Below are 21809 nucleotides of genomic sequence, written 5' to 3' on the forward strand. Positions count from 1 at the left end.
ACTGTATTTCAGATAGGTTTCTTAATAATACTGATTTTTTTCATTGGTTTTCATCTCAGTTTGAATCAGGCTGTCATTGTTTTTATCTTGTCATGTGGTTAGACATATTAGTTGTTGTTTTACCCTGGTTCTCTTACGATTGTATTTTTTGGTTATTTTCTTCAGTCCACAGGGTTTGTTTTTTGGAGGATTGCCTCTTAAAACAGCTGCTCATTGTGTGAGAATTGGCTCAGCTTAAATGAGATAATGTAGTTTCTAAATTCACCTAACTGGGTGTGCATAAGTCAGTATGTTGTATTATGTGGAAATCAAACCAATGACAGGAAGACTTGATATGGACCCCTTATTGCCAATGTACAGCCAGCCTCCCTCAGAACACCTCGCTCACTGCGGGTGACACATGAAGGTCTGATATTTACTTACAGCACAAGGTGCACTAGTCATAGGAGGTTAGGCTATGCTGTGGTAATAAGTAACCCCCAAATACCAGTGTCTAAACACAATTCAAGTTCATTTATCACTCTAAGACAGACAGCATGGACCAGACAGCTTCTCTGCATGATCTCTTTGCTTCTAGGGTCAGTGCAATGTGAAAGGAAGGCTGTGATCAGGCCAGGAAGCCAATCCCATTGGCCAGATCCTGGCCACATGAATTGATCATAGCTGCAAAGGGGTCTGGGAAATATAAAGGAGCCCATGGGTATTTGGTGAGCATTACAATCCTCTGCCTCAATCTCAATCCATACGCACTAAATAGTAGTAAAGTATCATTCTTTTCATTTTTTAGTATGAAAATAAAATATTTCCTTTGTCTACCTCAATGGATGATTTTGTGTGTGCATGTCACACTCTGGAATCACAGCTAAGACGCTGATGACAAAAAAACCCATATTTAACCAATATGCAAAATATCATCTTGTTTTGTGATTTTCTCCTTTGTCTTAAAATGGAATAGAAAAAAAATTTCCAGTTAATAATGGTGCCCTTTAAGAGATTTTCTGGATGATCAAGCTCTATTGCCACATTCACACAACACTTGCTTTTCTCTCATGTCTCAGTAAGCTGGTCAATAGCATTAACAAGCACACCCTTAGTGAGCAGATTATCAGGAAAGGAAGAAGACAAAGTCTATGCCCATGTTTATGTATTGATTATGCTCTGTTTCAAGATCAATTCTGCACATCATAGATGGCTCGAAGGTTTGATTTGGGATGGTTCTGCCTAATAAGGACAAGGAGGAAGTATTAAAAGCATCTTTCTTTTCAGGGAAATGGAAGACAACAAACCAAAAACTCTTGCTGAGTGGAGGGCTCTGATACATTGCCTGATCCCCACGCAAAAGAGAGCATTGTCAGAGGCTGACGGGTGAGAGTCAGGCAGTACTGAGTGGAAGAAGCAGAACATGCAAATGAGAACAATACGCTCTTAGCAAGGGTCAGGGAAAGTGCCACCCATGTCGCGGGACTCCAAGATCTTTGAGTCAAGGGTGGAAGATCCCACTTATTCAATGCCAAGCTCACCCATAGGTATTTCCATTTTCTCTTAGCTTTCCAGGGTCACAGCCTTTGCTATCACCTCTGTACATGGTCTCTTAAAATGTGTCTACGGCTTAAAATGTGCCTTGGCCTTCCGGGTCCTGAGCACTGACACCATGCCTCCTCACGGGGTCCATATCCCCAGGCTTGGACGGGTTCTCTTTCTCAGACATTCCAACACAAAAGTCCCCTTTAGCTCCATTTCCCTGTGATAAGCTTTGGCTGCTTCCAAGACTCAGCACAACTCCTTTTGAGAAGACAGGGAGTCGCCTCTGCACCTGAGTGTTGAAGGTGACTTTCCCGAGTGTCTTCAAAAGGGCATTTTTCTACTTAAGCTTCTGGAAGTGTGCTTCCTGGAGCTGGGTGTGCAATATCTGTGTTCTCAAGATGTATGATGAGGTCAGTAGAACCATCTATGATCCCATGAGCCAAACATGTTTCTGCCTTTACTGCATTAGGGACATGCTGGTACTGTATTAGTCTGTTCTCATGCTGCAAATAAAGACATACCTAAAACTGGGTAATTTGTAAAGGAAAGAGGTTTAATGGACTCGCAGTTCCACATGGCTGGGAAGGACTCACAATCATGGTGGAAGACGAAGGAAGAGCAAAGGGAATTCTTACATGCTGGCAGGCAAGAGAGTGTGTGCAAGGGAACTCCCACTTATATAACCATCAGATCTTGTGAGACTTATTCACCACCACAAGAACAGGATGGGGGAAACCACCCACATGATTCAATTATCTCCACCTAGCCCTGCCCTTGCCACGTGAAGATTACTACAATTCAAGGTGAGATTTGGGTGGGGACACAGCCAAAACACGTCAGGTACCAATAGTGACAATCACCACAAAATCCTCACTTATTCTAATAAAAGGTGAGGCTCATCCTATGGCATTTCAACGTGTTGATCTAACAACTGCCTACCCTGAGTTATCAGTGGGCTGCCTTCTCTAGCCTCTCATTACGTTATGTGTCCTGACTTGTGGTCTTAGTTTATATATCTTACCTACTGACTCCTCTAATTTCTGACAACCCTAAATATCTTTATACTGGTCTTTCCCAGTTGCTGTGCCTCAGCTGAGATAGGATGCTACCTACTACCCTCCCGAACAGCATCTTTCCTCTTTCTACTGGCTGTGTCTGCCTTCTCTAACTTGACTTGGTATTAGTGGAACATGACTGACAAACCCATAGTAAAGGAAGGGAGAGGAAGAAATGACTCCTTCTGGGTTATCTCACACACTTATCTAAAAAAAAAACATCAGGGATCATGGTTCCTGCACAAAAGTTTACTAACTCTATGACCTTGGGAAAGTTATTTCACGTATCTGGAAATCAAGATTCTCCATCTATAATTGTGGATAATATCTGTCCTATCCCCATGCAGTTGGTCTAAGAGTTAGAGTGAATTCACAATGAAATACAAAGGATTCTGGAAATGTAAGATAATGTCACTACTCTATTATTGAAAAGGTCCTGGTGCTGACTTTAGTTCCTTTATTTTAAAATTGGGTTACTATGTCATTTACATACTGCTTCTGTTTATTATTTAAAAGTGTCCCCTCCTTTTTCTGTGTCTACTAAAAACACAGACATGAATTGACCTTCTAGTTACATTTTGTTGTCATCGTTCTGTTGTTACAGAGGAAAGGTGTGTCATATACTTGCCTTCTAGATATGAACCAAGCATGCAACTCTTTGCCTGGCACTGTATTCGCCATTTCTCAGTATTCTTCTACTCTGCCTTTCTGTGGAATTAAAGGCCCTTCCAGGGGGCACACTGGGATGGTGGAGCTCTGCAGATTTCAGGGTTGTGGGAGAGGTTAGAGAGCTGCTGGGATAAGTATTCATGAACAAACCAGGTTTTTGCAGAAACAAACTCTATACTGAAAATAAATGCCACTAGGTACAGAACCTCACATTTTAATGACACACCAATATTGGTCTTGTATATGCATATCAAATAAAAATGACAGAGTAGGTATTTCCATGTAGTGGAATGTTATTGATACTCAATACTCAGAGAAGTACATTTGCATAGACTTTGGGATTTCTAATGTACACAAAGAAGAGGGTAAGTGTGAGTTTAGTGTTTAGAATATAAGATAATGTTGAGCATTTACTTTTAGCACTTCTAATGGGCTAAACAAATCTCTTCATTCAACAACTCCATTTGAAAGATAAAAAACAGCATTTACCTTGAACAAAAGTCTTGGAGCTCTGCCCTAAATGGCAAAAGTCAGGCAAGAGAATTGGTTGTGAGTTTTCTCCTAAACATTTAGGCTGGGCATTTGGCTCTTTGCTGGGCAGAGGAAGGGGCTGAACTCAGGATAAACTCAGGAAGGGAGGAGAAATTAAAGTAAACATCGACTTTGCTGTCATTGCTCACAAGAACTATTTTAAAAATCATGAAAAACTACTGACTTTGGACATGCACTGTGGCTGTAAAGGTCACTGAAGTTGGCCATAATGTTCAATGAGTATTTGATATGGTTTGGCTCTGTGTCCCCACCCAAATCTCACCTTGAATTGTAATAATCCCCATGTGTCAAGGGCAGGGCCAGGTGGAGATAATTGAATCATGGGGGTGGTTTCCTCCATATTGTTCTCATGGTAGTAAATAAGTCTCACAAGATCTGATGGTTTTATAAATGGGAGTTTCCCTGCACACGCTCTCTTGCCTGCCTCATGCAACATGTTCCTTTGCTCTTCCTTTGTCTTCCACAATGATTTTGAGGCCTCCTCAGCCATGTGGAACTGTGAGTCCATTAAACTTCTTTCCTTTAAAAATTACCCATTTGGGGCACATGTCTTTCTTAGCAGTGTCAGAATGGACTAATACAGTATTTATAGAATTAATGGATGAGGTTAGGGCAAGAAGGGCGAGAATGCAGTAGGAGTATAAGAAGCATTGGTTTCTGAGATTCACTTGGGCCCAAGCTTATGCTCCCTTTTCCTGTCTGCTCAGAGAACACTGAAGAGCATGCTCTGCCACAAGAGGAGGTCTTTGAGGACTTATTTAAAGTCCCAGAGGGGGTCCTGAGATCTAGGAATTGAGCATTAAGGGGCTCTCAGATTTGTTTATATGTTTTGGCCACTGCCATACATTGTATGGCCTCAATTTAGGGTAAAAAAAATGGCTGCTTTAGTAAAAATGTTTTGGGCATAGAAAAATAGACCTTGATTTTTTAAAAGAGATTGTGTATTAATTATTAATCAAAGGCATTTTTTCAGGACACTAGGTCAGGTTCTATAAGAAGTGTGATGGCTTATTTTTTTTCTCTTAGTAAGGCTACATTCTACCTCAGAACTCAGGACCTGAGGACATGGTTATAGGAAGAAAAATCATAGATGAAAAATGATTAACAATAGTAAGTACTTAGCATTGATTCCCACAATATCATTATGTATATTTCAATTCAATTACAGACAAAGCCATTAAAAATGAATTCTTTTAGTTCTTTAATTTATTCTTAAATTAGCTGTACCATTTTTTCTTTGAAATATTTTATTTTCTTTTTCTTTTAAAAAACTTAAAACATTTTATTTTTAATGATTATGGATACATAATTGCTGTATACATTTATGGGGTGCATGTGATATTGTGATACAAGCATATAATGTGTAGTGGTCAAATTGGGGTAAGTAGAAGATCCACCACCTCAAGCATTTATCATTTTTTGCATTAGGGATATTCCAATTTCACTCTTTTAGTTATTTTGAAATATATAAGAAATTATTAACTATAGTCACCCTATTGTGCTACCAAACACTACATTTTATTCCTTCTATCTAACTGTATTTTTATACCGATTAACCATCTCCTGTTTTCTCTCTCTCTCTACTACTCTTCCAACATGATACAAAAATCAAGAGGGACAAAAAGTACACAGTAAAGTGTCCCTTCTACCTGTGTCTCCCATCTACTCAACTCCTAACTTTGGCAGCAAACATGTTGTCAGTTTCTTATTTATCCTCCCAGAGGTATTTTAAAACACGATGAGAATATAAGAGAAGACAGCTCTTAGTCATAGCAATCCTGGACTTCTTTCCAACAGGTACAGATTGCGGGGTCTTATTTGTCTTATCCAGGGATCTTGGGGAAAGGCTGGCTAATTCTAAGAAAGCACATCTTCCCCTTCTTCTGGGATTTCAGGTCAGAAAAACAGACACAGAAGCAGAGATAATGGTGGCTCTGTAGTTGTGGGATCCATAGCTGGCACTGAAAAAATATATAGTATATCATTATAAAGCTTTTAATTTTTATAAATTCAAATGTATGTTAAATATATACATAGTATCAGTGTCCATAATATCACTATCTGCCCCTCCCAGAGGATCTCCAACGTTATTTATGGTCCTAATGTCCGAGGACAAATTATAGAACAGTAATGACTGAAACAGAGCCAGCCTGTCCTCAACTCTCCCCATGCCATTATGTATATTTCAATCCTATTACAGACACAGCAAGCAAGTCCAGAACTAAAAGCAAGAATTGTGCCAATCAATCAGAATTAGTTTTACCTAAATGATATTATGAGATGCAAAAATATGGCTTTAGACACTGAAATTAGACACTGAAGCTGGCGTCCTCTGTGCAGAGAATGCTAATGCTGAGATTGTGGTCCCCAGTGGCACCACCAGCTGCCCCACTGCTGACCCGTGCCCTGACGCTCTTCTTGGAAATCAGCTTGTCAAATGTTGGGAGTGTTGCGATGCGTCTGCACGGATCCATTTAGAACTCCTTCTCATTCGTATTCATCACAGCTGGCATGAATTCACAAGTGATGGCAGCAAAATGTTTCTGCCAGTTTCTAATGCCTCTTAGAAATATGGGCGTTTTTAACAAGTGGTTGCCTGACTGCTAAGCAAACACACTGAGATAATTTCTCTGAAGAGAGAGCTCATTGTTAAACATGGACGCTTCTGGCAGTACTCCTGCTAATCCCTCCCTGTTCACTGTGTCACTGTGCCAGCATCAAGTGGACATAAGAACTGATGTCATAGCTGTCCATATTTCTGACATGATGGCAACATATTGGGTGGAAAATAGTAGTTATTTCTTCAACACGTGAAGAATAATCATCAATAGTATTATTCCAGCAAGAGATTTAGGTGAGGTGGAAAAGGATTGGCCCACACTTCTCTGCCCTTCTCTCCATGGCATAAATAATGGTGTGTTCCAGGGAAATTGTTTGAATGCCACAGGGTACTTCTGGAAACCTAAATTTCTGAAATAATGCTGCATAACTTTAGAGGCAGGTAAGAAAAGGCCATGCTGAGATTGACTTGCTGAAGAAGTTACACATGGGTGTTCTGGCTAACAGCCCAGCTGAGCTGGCTGCAGCCACAGGGAAGAACTACCTTGAGCATCCAACTTAGTTGAACTTTCAGGCCCCACTGGCAACTGACTGTTTACATACAAGACTCCAAACCAGAACTGCCTAGCTGAGTCTTTCCTGAGTTCCTGAACTATAAAATCACAGGAAAAATAAAATGGCCACTATTTTAATCCTCTGCATTTTGGAATAACTTTTAAACTTGGCAATGATGATTGAACTGACGCTTTAAAAATTAAAATGTAAGTATTGTAGAAATAAAAACATTAGAAGAAAATCTAGGAGACTAAAAATACAATCTAGGAATTCAGGAGATTTTAAGTGAGTTAAAATATCCAGACTGGATATATGTAGATATATACACATATATGTATTTATTATATGTATATACACACGTATGAAAACATATATGTGGCCAGGTACAGCGGTTCACGCCTGTAATCCCAGCACTTTGGGAGCCTGAGGTGGGCAGATCACGAGATCAGGAGTTCAAGATCAGCCTGGCAAACATGGTGAAACCCTGTCTCTACTAAAAATACAAAAATTAGCTGGGCATGGTGGCATGGGCCTGTAATCCCACCCACTTGGGAGGCTGAAGCAGGAGAATTACTTGAACCAGGAACCCAGGAGGTGGAGGTTGCAGTGAGCCGAGATCACGCCACTGCACTCCAGCCTGGGCTACAGAGTGAGACTCTGTCTCAAAAAACAAAACAAAACACAACAAAAAACGATATATACATATTTAACATATATTTGACATCATAAAAAATTAAAAACTTTATAATGATATTTATTATAATCAGATTAAAGGAGTTATGGATTTGGAAAAATATATACTCAAAAAAGCCTTAGATTAATAAGAAAATAATGAAATAGAAAATTGGGCAAATAATATGAATAAGAAGTTTACAGAAAATCCAATTCAAAGAAGCATCAAATATGAGGGTAAAAATACTCAAATTCACTAGCAGTTAAAGTAATAAGACACAACTTTAGATTGCCCAACAATAGAAATGAAGAGCCCCTATATGGTTGAGAACGTGAAGTGGGTACACTTGACATAGCCAATGGAAATATGAGTTGGTCCATTCTCTTTGGATCAAGATCTGGTGAGATCTATTAAAATTAAAAACCATATGCTCTTTAATCACCAAGCCCAGTATTAGGCAACTATCCTAGAGACAAAAGCTCACTATGTAGGGACAGAGGTACACAGATAGTTAATGTAACCTTGTTTCAAGACACGAAGATCAAGTGAATGCCCATTAAGCAAGAAATGGCAGAATAAGCTATGGGTATAAGCACAATGTGAAATCTTATGCAGTTATTAACTATTAAAAAACTAGTAAGGGCAATAGCAGTTGACTTGCAGGAAACCAACTCCAAGTGTTATTGCTGAATGAGAAAAGCAAGGTTCGTGGCTGTGTGTACAATGTGATTGCATTTAAAGCAAAACAAAGACCATGAAACAACTGTGTATGTGTTTGTATATGATTAAATGAACATGGAGAAAAACACATAGGGAGATATGATGCGGTAGGAGAGGCAAGCAAAAAATGTAAAGTGTACACCAAAAATACTAAGCACATATGGTATGACTACCTTCATATAGAATTACGTATGTGTATGCAGATGCATAAGGAAGTAAGGAGATAAAATATAGATCTATATTCACTTACCAATTAAGAGTTTTTGATATATTCATTGAAAATCAGTTTGAGAAAGACAAACAAAAATCCTGAAGATGTGTATAAATACTTAGAAATGATTTATAGGAAAAGGAAAAATTGTGACTGAAGAATGAGCTATTAACATTAGGCCCCCAGGATAGTGAAGCTGGAGAGCAGTCTGCGGAAGAAGGTTCGCTTAAAAAAAAAAACTTTGCATTGCTGTAGTTACTCCAACAACTATGCATTACTTCTGCTATTTGAAAAAGCAAATCTAATGCCAAGACTTTGAGTATTGCCAACTTTCAGTAGCTATTGGTGACATTGCCTGTTTTATAGCCTGCCTTTGGTGACAGTAAATTGAATTTTGATCAGGTAAAAACCAAATTTAAGCCTGCTCTGTGCACCTCTGTCAACTGCCTGCTTGAAATGCTCTAAATCGCTTTGCTTGAAATGCCCCCTGACTTTTGGGGTCCAGTTATACTCCTAGCCTTTGGTAAAGAGTGACTTTCCATCCCGCTTTCCCCCGGCTGAGATTGACCATGGCGTCAGTCCTCGTGTGGTCTCCCTGAGATTGGGAGGGTCCTTCCATGTCCCTCAGTCTTAGTCTGGGCTCTTTGTTCTGGGTGAAGTTGGCATTTGGGCCAGGCACCTTTCAGGCTGACATACATATTATATTAATCCATCCATCCTGCATGTGGATGGGGAGAATGCATAGCACCCTTGTTGAAAATTTGCTCTCTCTTTGCTGATTATGGTGTTATCCTTTCTGATCTTTTCTTCACCCTCCTTCTTTCTTTTGCATAGCAGGCAATTGGATGGTGACTCTTTATATCCTAATGCCAAAGATCCTAAGGTCAACCAGCTGCTCTCTACTAGCCTTCTTCAAGAGCCGTACTGTTTGTTAATGGTTAGTTTTTTATACCAACTTGGCCAGGCTATAGTATCCAGTTACTCACTCAAACACTAGTTTAGGTGTTATGATGATATTTTATAGATGACATCTAGATGACATTTTATAGATCTATATATAATCTATATATATACTATCTATAGATTATATATATATTATATATACAATCTATAGATTGTATATATATTATATATAATCTATAGATTGTATATATAATATATATACAATCTATAGATTGTATATAATATATATACTATCTATAGATTATATAGTATATATATACTATCTATACTATTATAGATTATATATGTGGTTTTATATATATGTATATATAATATACATATATATGTATATATATGATGCCATGGTCAATCTCAACCATATATATATATAAAATCCGTTGACTTTACGTAAGAAGATTACCCCTGATAATGTGGGTGGGCCTTATCTAATCAGTGGAAAGGCCTTAAGAGCAAAACTGAGGCTTCCCTGAGGAAGAAATGTCTGCCTGTGGACCACAGAGTCACTTCCTGCTGGAGAGTTTGTGACCTGCCCACCTGCCCTGCAGATTTCAGACTTGCCCAGCCTGACTTCACAATTGTGTAAGGCAGTTCCTTGAAATAAGTTTCTATATATGTCCTACTGGGTCTCTTTCACTGCTAACATACTGACATATACATTTCATCTTCAACTTGATTGGCCTGGAAATGGGACCTTTAAGTCATCTCTTTAGGAAAAAAAAAAAAAAAAAATAGGAGGAATTGGGTGAGGTGGGTAAGAGGCCTCTCTCGTTTCTTCTTTCATGGGTGAGTCTGCTCTGTAAATTAGTTGATAAGATTAATAATTTGTGACTTTGAAAATATTATCACTCAGAAAAAGACACTATTTAAGACCTTAATGAAACAGGAAGCTCCCCTAACCCTGGAAGAGCAAACAGGAACACAGGAAGCGTTCACAGCTGGCTCTGATGGAGGCCTGCTTTCCAGGTACCTCCCAGACTTAGGTCTGCATCTCCGTCCTCTTCTCACCCCAGCTGTGACATCTTCATCAGTTTATAAAGAATCACTTCACGCCTGTAATCCCAGCACTTTGGGAGGCCAAGGCAGGTGAATCATGAGGTCAAGAGATCAAGACCATCCTGACCAAAGTGGTGAAACCCCATCTCTACTAAAAAGACAAAAATCAGCTGGATGTGGTGTTGTGCACCTGTAATCCCAGCTACTTGGGAGGCTGAGGCAGGAGAATCGCTTGAACCTGGGAAGTGGAGGTTGCAGTGAGCCAAGATTGCACCACTGCACTCCAGCCTGGTGACAGAGTGAGACTCTGTCTCAGAAAAAAAAAAAAAGATCCATGCCTCTCCATGCAGGAACATAGCCCGTAGGACCAGTGCAGAGAGCCTTGGGGACCCCAAGTCAGAGCCCCTTTGAGATCTCATTGACAATGAAGGCTATAGATGTGCCTCTTTCTCCATAGCATGACATGCAGAAACTGTCAGGTCACACCTCTGACCCTCAAGTGCACAATCAGACCTCGTCCCACCCCAACCCAAGACAGAAACACATTTTCAGAGGAAGGAGGGGGATGGCATTCTACTTGCTTCTGTATAGGCTCTTACACCACACATACCCCCACCCCCCCCCCACACACGTAAACACATGCATTCATACACATGAATACACAGGCACAGATGCAAACAATGCACAAATATGCAAATTCACACACACACACACACACACACACACACACACACTGCTATTGCACATGACATGGTGAGGTGGTGGCCTTTTCACTGATGCTCTGCTGCTCTCACGTTCACAGTGTTTTCTTGAGTCTGCTGGAAATCAGAGCCAGTCCAATAGCTGCAGAAAAGTCCAATCATTTCCTTGAAATTAATGCTGGTGAGGTTGAGTTAAGCATTCAGACAATGGTCATCTCCTGCAAGTCTCTCTCTAGTTACAGAAGGCAGTTCTTCCTCCTGTTCAGTTCCATCAACTTAAATTGTAAAAGACTTGCTTTCCAGAGGGAATGTCATGCCCCAGTACTTGTTACCTCCAGCTCCTGCAGAGGCCAGTTCAGCTCATTCTTTTTCTCTTTGATCCCTGACCTTGTGAGACGGCCTCTCACACTCCAAGGGGGAAGAGTTACTCCTAGCCTCCTGGATTCTTCTCCATCACATTTGCCCTCCCCCAGGCCATGGAGCTGGAGCTGCCCAGCCTGGAGACCCACGGAGGAGGCTGGGATGCAGGGTGAACTGTAGCCGAGGGCCACCTCTGCCCCTCTCCTAGCCCACACAGAACCTCGCTCTCCTTCCAGACAAAGCGGCCACAGACGAAGAAGTAGGTGGGGAAGGCTCATCTTTCCCCCCACTTCTCTCTCTGTATCCATGCTTGGTTCAAATGAACCAGAGGAATGGTAATAAAGGCCTGCTCTGGATGCCAGCAGTGGGAGTGGAAAGTTGAGAATAGATGCTAGAAACTCTATGATGTAATCTTTTTACATTAAAAATTTTACGTAGTAATGCCAAGAACTTTATACCTTTAATAGTGTAGAAAATTGATGACACACATTTCCTTGAGAAGAGGGTCACCCTCTGGATACAAACTAATACCACACAGAGTTTCTGGATTTCACTCTCCTCAAAATCTCTCTGCCCCAGTCCACAGTGGCTGCAAGTTTCTTGCCTCTCTCTCAGCTGCCACTCTTCTGCGGAGGCAGAGAGGTTTTCTCATCTTCTGGGTCTCCACTTTAACCCCAACTTCCATGCCCCAAAGACACGCACGCCCTTCCCAAAAACCCAGCAGTTTTCTGTGAGTCTGGTAGAAAGTCCCCCTTATTTTGGGACCTACTCAGCCTTGGTGAGTGGCTGGTCCCAACAGGATCCACAAGAAACTTGCATGACCGCAAGGCCTGGGCACAAGGGCACAAGGCCTTCCACTGCCATGCTGCCATTATGGCTGTTGTTTTTCCATGTGGTCTCATATGGCCTCTCAGCAGGGGATGACACTGATGGGATTTTTATGGGTCTGTAAATAAAGCTCTTTCTTTCCCACTGGAGTTGTAAACTGAGAAGTAGACACAAGAATCAGACAGATGGAGATCAAAACGTCAGTTTTGCTGCTGATCAGAAGGAGGTGGCTGGATGTGGTTGATGCCTTCAGGTTGATGGGCTTGCACTTATCTGCTTGTCCCTTCTCCCACCTGATTTCTTGTGGAGCCCATGGAGGTAAAGTTGTTATTTCCAAATCAGACATTTTGCCCAAAATTGCTGCCCCTCACTGGTTCTGAGTGGAAAGGGAAGAAAAGAAATCAAATCTCAGTTACTTATAGTTTTCCAGTAGATCAGCCTCACCAATCATGGGCCATGAGCCAATATAGTCTCCCACAGACTGCGACCTCCATCCCCCATGGTGAGGGGCTAGTGAGACTGGAATACCAAGAGAGTTGCTCAAGTGGCATTCCCTCCTCATGCAATTATGAGGCATAGGGAAGAAGAGGGCCCTGCCTTTTTGCTCCCTGAATGCTTAACCTTTAGATTGAAGTGTTAAGTCCCTGGTTGGCCAGGGAGGCACCATCTTGCTCTTGCGGCTACTCACTTGGCAAAAGCTGCCCCTGCCTTCAGCCACCCACTCCCCAATATCAGCTACTGTGTCTTGAGTGTCTTCCGGGGACTACTGCCAGGGAGTATGTGTTTTGTTCTCAGAAGCTGTCACTTGGTTCAGAATAGTAAAATATTCAAATTAAGTTTGAGCCACACTGAAGTCAAAGTTGGAAATTTACTTTTTCTTTGCATTCTTTTCCAACAATATTGCCCAATGTAGCTTATCTGAGATTCTGCAATGTGATTAAATGTCAACATTAATATGATCTGGGAATAAAATGTCAACAACCCAAAGTTGAATATAAACCTCTTCTTTTATTAAATTCTCATTTAATAGGTTGGGTTAGGTTGGCTGGCTGTATTCTGGACCTTGGAACTCTTAAATAGCAGCAAACAATTCCCAGATCTCATGGCTTAACACTAGGAAGGTTTGTTTCCATGGACTTCACTGGCCAGCCTGGACTCTGCCCTGTGCCTGCCTGGTCTTCACTCTGGTGCCCAGCTGAGAGCACAGCAGCCATGAGGAATGCTGCTGGCTGTGTGCCAGAAGGAAACTGAGCTTAGCTAGGCACACACTGGTGCCTACAGCTTTTCCTGCAGGGACCATGTCCCTACTGCTCACATTTCATGGGCCAAAGAAAGATACATTGCACCACCTGAGTTCAAGAGAGCACACAAGTCCAATCCTCCCTCGTGCCTGGAGGATAAGAGCTGAAGTAGCTTGCACCGCTTTAAGCACCAGCAGAGATTCTCAGAAAGAAATTAAAAGAGGCAACTACTAAATACGCTTGGAAGTTAAAGTTCAAATAATTCTGTGTCTTAAGTAAAGTCTAAAATTAAATACTCTTGCTCTTGTGAAGTCAAATCCAAAGTCTATAATTCCCAGTCTTATATTAATGTTCAATGAAATTAAGGCCTTCCTCCATTTCTTTCTCTGTTTATTGGATCTCTGTTCTCTGGATCTGTTTCTCTGTTCTCAGGATCTCTTCAACAATCAGATGTGAACTGGGCTACCCTTCAACGTGATGTGCTTAATGCCTTCAGGACTTCAGAGGATGCATTAGGTTAAGTCAATCTCTCATTTCCCACTTGAAAGAGAAGAAAATGATCTTTGCACCGCCAAGATTCTCACAGCACTGACATTCCATCACCAGCTAACTTCAGTGTCTAGAGGAACTACCCAATCCAAACATGCTCTCGGGACATCACACTTGGTAAAATCTTGGCCCGTGTTACTGATGCCAAATACGCCATGGAAGCTCCATGGGATCTGAGTGTAGGTTGATGTACAAAGAAGAAATCGTCCTTGTTTTTATCTCTGCAGGATACCTTTGGTGCCAGAGCACTGTGACTGGGGCAGTTAACTCCATTGCAAGAACTGTCCTTTCATCAAACCAATAATGGCCCTACTTAACCTGTACATATTGTCTCCTTCCTCAGAGGAGGTATTTGTTGAGACATATTTGAGACATTGCTATCTTCCTTCAAAGTATAGAAATATACAGAGGTGGCACACTTTCTTTTGCACCTTGGGTGTTATTTCCCCTCTAGCGCAGTGTGTGGAGTCCCCTCAGGCTTCTCTGAGAGTTGGCCCTCTATAGTGTCACAACTGCCACTGAATCTTACGGGCATGTGTGCAGTGCTGTGACATAGTGAACTGTTTCTATTGCCTCTTGTTTTGAAATTGCTAAGGCCTGGGAAGCCTGGTTCCAGGGGACAATTTCCCTCTAGTATTCATGTTGGTTTTCAATCAAGAACCATCCTTAGAACATTTCCAAACCAAAGCTGCTGTTATTGCTTTGAGAGTCTTTGCTCCTGGAGCACCACTCCTCACCTTTGGCTGCAGCTTGGAATCCCTTGGGGGACTTTAAGAATCCTGAGGTCCATACTGCACCCAACCAATTGAGTCCCAGTCTTTGGGGGTGTGTGATGACTAATTGTATGTGTCAACTTGGCTAGGCCACGGTACCCAGATTTTTGGCTAAAAGCCAGTCTAGATGTTGCTGTGAAAGAATTTTTTAGGTGAAATTAACATTTCAGTGAATACTGAGTAAAGCATATTACCCTCCATAATGTGGGTGGACCTCATGCAATCAGTTGAAGGCTTTATGAGAAAAGGCTGAGATTCCCCCCAAATAAGAGGGTATTCTGCCTCCATACAAGCTTCAGCTTGAGCCGCAGCATCAACTCTGCCCTGAACATCCAGCCTGTCAGCCTACCCTGCAGATTTCAAACTTGCCAGCCTCCAGTCTTGTGAGCCAATTCCTTAAAATAAATAAATCTCTCTGTCTCTATCTCTATCACTATCTATCTCTTTATCTCTATCTCTGTCTCTGTTTATCTCTATTTCTATTTCTGTCTGTCTCTATCCCCATTCCTATGTCTATCTCTATATCTCTCTATCTTTATCTCTGTCTCTATCCCTATCTCCATCTCAGTCTTTGTCTCTGTCTCTACCTCTGTCTCTATCTCTATCTCTATCCCTAGTTACCTCTATCTCTATCTCTTTCTATTCTATCTCCTCTGTCTCTGTCTCTATCCCTATCTCCCTCTATCTCTATCCCTATATCTCTCTATCCCTATCCCTATGTCTATCTCTCTCTATCCCTATCTGTATCTGTGTCTGTATCTCTATCCCTATATCTATCCCTGTCTCTGTATCTCTATCTCGATTTCTATCCCTGTCCCTCTATCTGTATCCCCATCTGTATCTCTGTCTCTATCCCTGTCTTTCTCTATCTTGATCTCTCTCTATCACTATCCCTATCTGTCTCTATCCCTGTCTCTACCTACCTCTATCTCTATGTCTATCTCTTCTATCTCTATAACTAGCTCTATCCCTATCTCTTTGTCTATGTATCTCTACCTCTGTCTTCATCTATATCCCTATCTCCATCTCCATCTCTTTCTTTATCCCTATCTCTCTATCTCTATCTCCTCTATCTCATCTCTATCCACTTCCTGTTGCTTCTGTTTCTTGGAGAACCCTGGTGAATCCAGGTGGTGATCTTCCAGGCACAGGTAGTGTTTAGAGCTTTCCTGGTGACTACAATGTGCAGCAGGTGGACAGCCCCTTCCTAGGGGATCTAAAAAGGACCATCCCCCTTTTTCTCTGCCTCATCTTTTGTTATTTGTTTGTTTGACAATTGTAGGGGTTGTCTCCATGGATCATGACCCTCTCCTGCCCCTGCTACTTCCAGAAAGTGCAGTGGCATTTCTAACAGTTGGACCTGCTTCTGAGATTATTCCCTTTCTGTATCAAATGCCTTGCTCTTCCATGCCTTGCTCCACAAACTAACAGCATCAGCCTTACCTAGAGCGTGAAAGACAAGCCTAGATATTGCACCTACTGAGGGATGATGTCCTGAAGTACTGCATCCACAGCTCCACTGTTCTGTCGGGGTCCATCTGCAGCTCCTCCTCCCTTTCACATCTGCCCAATCTCATCTCCCTTCCTGCATGCCCTGCCTCCCCTTTGAAAGGTCAGCTTTCCTTCCACTGAAATCACTCTCCTTTCCTCCAGTTTAATTAGCCTGACTGCCTAAAAAGACAAATAGGCCAGCTGCAGTAGCTCATGCTCGTAAGGCGACGCAGGAAGATCACTTGAGGCTAGGAGTTCAAGACCAGTCTGGGCTGCATAGCAAGACCCTGTCTCTACAAAAACTAAAAAAATTAAAAAATTAGCTGGGCACAGTGGTGCATGCCTGTTATCCCAGCTACTCAGGAGGCTGAGGTGGGAGGATCGCTTGAGCCCAGGAGATTGGGGCTGCAGTGAGTGACCCATGATCCTGTCACTGCACTCCAGGAGCAACAGGGCAAGATGTTGTCTCAAAAAAATTATAAAAATAAACAACTCTTCTACAGCTCCTTTTCTTCTAGTAAAGTGAAGTACACTTTCATAGCCTTCTAGCTCCTCCTTGGTTCTTCTAGCAAATATGACATCTATAAAGTAATCCAGATGCAAGACTTGTCAGTGCACTTCTAACCTTTGGGTTCAGAAACACTGAATTAAGTTTTTTTTTTGCCACTCCACCAAAAAAAGACATTAAAAAAGCGCTGCCATTCCTTCATTTCATTTTCATGGACGATTCACTGAAATGATCTAATTTCTTTGTCTATATTTTGACTATAAAGCTAATACATGGCTTTATTCTTCTTGATTTGTTGATGATTCAAATCTACCATACTTTTAAAATTAAAACTGGTCTGGCACTCTAAAATCTAAATTCAGGATTACAGTTTATGCAGCTAAAAATTGCAAAGCCAACTTGAGATCACATGGTGGTGGTGATGGGGGTAATGGTGGAGTGATATGGTGATCATAGCAGTAGTGGGATGATGGTGGTAGAGATGGTATGATTGGAATATGGTGGTGGCAGGAAGATGCTCATGGAGGTGACAGTAACCATGATGGTGGAAATGGAGCAGGAGGTAAAAGTTGTGATGGAGGTAGGGGTGGGGGCTGTGATGGTAATGGTAATAGTGATGGTGATGGTGGTGGTGGTGGTTGGTGGTGGTGATGGTGGTGATAGTGGGACGATAGTGATGGTGATGGTGATGGTGATAGTGGTGGTGGTGATGGTGGTGGTGATGACGATGATGTTAGTGATAATGGTGATGATAGTGATGGTGGTGATGTTGGTGGTTGTAGTGGTGATGGTGATAGTGGTGGTGGTGGTGACAATGGTAGTGATAATGGTTGTAGTGGTGATGGTAGTGATAGTGATGGTGATGGTGGTGGTGATGATAGTGATGATAGTGGTGATAGTAATGATGGTGGTGGTGATGATAATGATGGTGGTGGTGATGGTGGTGGTGATACTGATGGTGTTGGTGGTGATGGTGATGGTGGTGGTGGTGGTGATGGTGTTGGCTGTGATAGTGTGGTGGTGATGTTGATGGTGGTGGCAATGGTGTTGGCGGTGTTGGTGTTGGTGGTGATGGTGTTGTTGGTGATAGTGGTGGTGATGGTGTTGCTGGTGATAGTGATGGTGATGGTGGTGGTGGTGGCAGTGATGGTGATGGTGATAGTGATGATGGTGGTTGTGATGGTATTGTTGTTGTTGTTGATGGTGGTGGTGATAGTAACGGTGGTGGTGATGGTGTTGCCTGTGATGGCGTGGTGGTGATGATCATGGTGGTGGTGGTGGTGCTAATGGTGATGGTGGTGATGGAGGTAATGGGAGTGGCAGCATTGGAGGTGTTGAGGAGGCTGGTGATGGGAGGGGAATGGTTGTGACACAGCCTCTGGACAAGGCACATAGTAAGGAGGGATTCATCCCTCAAATTCCTCTCAATGCCTGAATACACCTACTGGAATTTGGGACAGTGAAGCGGGGAGTGTGGGACAGATGCTGCTCTCTTGGCCTGGTCCTACCGATTCAAAACAGAATATGAACTCACCATTGCCTCCTGAACCACACAGAGCTCACTGACTATTATTTAGGGGCCTTGCCTAGAGGCCCCACTGAGGTAATCCAGAAAGGAGCAAATATGTTTTCATCACAAATGCCAAGACAGCACCAGGCTGGCTGCTCTCCTGGAGTCCAGGATCGAGCTGCAGTGGCTCCCACGGCACCAGGCGTGTGCTGCAAGCCAGAATGGAAGCAGTTTTGCTAAGGTTCTTTCTTATTAAAACCAGCTCTGCTCTGCACTAGCTACTGGCTCTGTTCTGCACTAGCTGCACTAGTTCAGAGGGCATGGGTTTATGGTGGTGACAGTAGTGCCTATTTGCAGCAGTTCCCGGCAGCCATTTGACCAGACTCCACCATCAACCTTTTCAATCTCACCAATTCTTGTTTTTCTTGGGGTTCCCAGCTCATGTACTAAAGGTGTACAGCAAAAGCTCTCTATACATACATTCCATACACGAAATGTGGGAGTTTTAGGGGGGATTTAAGCAACACCTCTCTGATGTCATTTCTGAGGTATTTGAATGGAGAGAGCTGGGCATGCAGGGATGAAAATACCAGTTTATCCCTGATAAGTGCTGACTTGGAGGACACGACTTAGGTGGGCAGTCAGATGGGCTGGGTGCTTCCTTCTCCCCCAACTCTCCTCTCCCCAGCTGTCTAGCCCTTGGCACATCTTACCCCAGGCTTGTGTCTCCCTAACAGATTCACTTACCCTGGTTGCTGGCATGCCTGGCCATTGGAAGAAAGGGAAATTTCTTCCTTTATTTTTTACATTCTTTCACTCAACAAACTTTATTGAGCACCTAGTAACTGCCGAGCCTGGACAAGACAGAAAATAATTGTTTTTCTGATGCTTATGTTTCAGCGGAGACACAAGTCCTCTTTGTTTGATTGCCTTTTGCTGAATGTGCCCAGCTGAAACTCACTTTTTAACCTGTGAGGAGAGTGATAAAAAGACATACTCTTTGGGAGGCCGAGGTGGGTGGATCACAAGGTCAGGAGTTCTAGACCAGCCTGGTCAACATAGTGAAACCCCGTCTCTACTAAAAACACAAAAATTACTGGGCTTGCTGGCAGGCGCCTGTAGTCCTAACTACTCGGGAGGCTGAGGCAGGAGAATCCCTTGAACCTGGGAGGTGGAGGTTGCGGTGAGCCGAGATTGCGTCATTGCACTCCAGCCTGGGCAACAAGAGCAAAACTCCACCTCAAAAAAATTAAAAAAAAAAAAAAAAAAAAAGACAGGCTCCCGGAGCTTCCTTCTCAGGAGGAAGGAAGTGCATGCACTTCCCCCTAGTCATTCAGAGAGGTCAAATGCAATCCTCTTTGGGAAGTGACTGGATGTGCAGAGAAAGTCAGAGGGAGGTCTCGCCGCCTCTCAGGCTGCTTCAAAGCATCTCAGTCTGTGGACCAATGGGCTTTTCTGCATTCGGCTGCCATGGCTTGTGGCACATTCAGCAGGATTGGTTTCTGACCTCCCATCAGGCTGGGAGCACCCCACTGCGTAGCTCAATACCGAGAGATTTGTAAAGGTTTTTAATGAATGACTCTAAGGTTCTAAGCCTGGGTAACTTGGGTTATAACAGCATTCATAAATGGAAATAGAGATATTCGAAAGACATTTTTTGTTTTGAGGGAGAAACTGCTGAGCGCAGGTTTAGACCTCATGAGATGTTTAGAGGACAGCATATTATTTTTTGCATGGCTGGATTTAATGGCTGTTTTGCATGCCTTTGCAGGGTTGAGATAGCAAAGGACTCTCAAAAACCCTCACACCCAGCATTAAGAGGCACACACTAGATCAGTTTGCAGATACAAATCTTTGTGGCTCTACATTTTCTTTAAAATCAATTCCCAGTATTTTAAATTCCTCATTATTCCTCTATCATGTGTTAGACAAATATGATATCCCCAAATCTACAAATGGCTATAACTATGCTGTCACTGCAGGGATGTCTTGCTCTCTGAACTGTCGTCAGGAAGCTTATAAATAAATACAGGACACATAAAGCTAATTTGATACCAACAGCAATAATATAAACTCCGACTAAGGGAAAATTGGAAAGTGTTGCTGATCTAACAGCACAAAGAGACATTAGGAGCATGTGTCTGCATGTACCTCACTCCCAGGCTTGGGCTCTTGGAGGCTGTGATTTCACCTACCAAATACCTATTTACATGCTTAGCCTTCGGATCATCATATAATTCACATCTCTGAGAAAACGATGTTTTGTTACATAAATGTTTCACTGCCAAACGAGATCAGCTGAAGAGTATGATTATCATCGGCTTCAAACTGTGAGTTGGAAATGTCCACACACTTGCACCTTGCTTTGGTGCTATTATTTGTTTTTGGTTTTGTTTTGTTTCATGTTTTTTGATGGGAGAGTACGGTGGTGTGATGATCATGGCTCACTGTAGCCTCCGCCTCCTGGGCTCAAGCCATCCTCCCGTCTCAGCACTCTTAGGACTGACTACAAGTGCACACCACTGCACCCAGCAACTTTTTTTTTTTTTTTTTGGTAGTTACAGGGTCTAGCTATGTTGCCCAGGCTGGTCTCAAACTCTTAGACTCAAGCAATCCTCCCACCTGAACCTCCTGGGTAGCTGGGACTACAGGCACTCACCACCATGCTCGATTAATTTTTATATTATTTGTAGAGATGGGGTTTCACCATATTGCCTAGGCTGGTCTCAAACTCCTAAGCTCAAGCGGTCTGAATGCTTCAGCCTCCCAAAGTGCTGGGATTACAGGAGTGAGTCTTCATGACTGTCCAGCGCTGCTATTTGAAATACAAACTGAGTCCTCTACAAGGTGGAAGTTTTAATAAGTGATGCACCTTGTCAGGGTAAAAGCTTTCAGTGGGGAAAATGTGCTTTAATTTAGTTCATCTAAATTTCTCCATACTCTCAGCACAGCGATTATCTTGCCTTCTATATCACCCTGACACATACTATTAATCTATCAAACAGCAGAAGGCTGAGCACTACCAGGCTCCAATCTATACAGATAGTTGGGCCAATTCAGGTCAAAATTTTATTAGTTTTGGCCTAAAAGCTGCTGGAAAAACTTGTAAAATGAAGAGCAGTTACAATGTGATTTTAAAGCAGATTTCAAAGATGAAAACAGGATAATATCAGTTTCTGGCTGCAAAGTTTTCTTCTGTTAAAAACCTGTAAGTTAAATAGGCACACAAATATATTTCTATGCTCTTTAAACTACTGTGTATAAAGTGATCACAATTTGAAGTTGCATAAAAAGACTGCAAATATTAAAACAGTTGACTACAATAAGGTTCCTTTTGGGCCTTAGGTAAGTAATGTTTTCAGGTGTTGTTCCAG

The 21809-nt window shown here is 42.2% G+C and overlaps 1 pseudogene; it reads right to left on the reverse strand.

Moving 5' to 3' along the window:
• Positions 1 to 12612: 12612 nt before the first annotated feature.
• Positions 12613 to 21809, reverse strand: part of LOC129052388 (Down syndrome critical region protein 4-like) — a 67797-nt pseudogene continuing 58600 nt past the window's right edge.

Source organism: Pongo abelii, chromosome 22 (assembly GCF_028885655.2).
Source record: "Pongo abelii isolate AG06213 chromosome 22, NHGRI_mPonAbe1-v2.0_pri, whole genome shotgun sequence".
NCBI classification, from domain to species: domain Eukaryota; kingdom Metazoa; phylum Chordata; class Mammalia; order Primates; family Hominidae; genus Pongo; species Pongo abelii.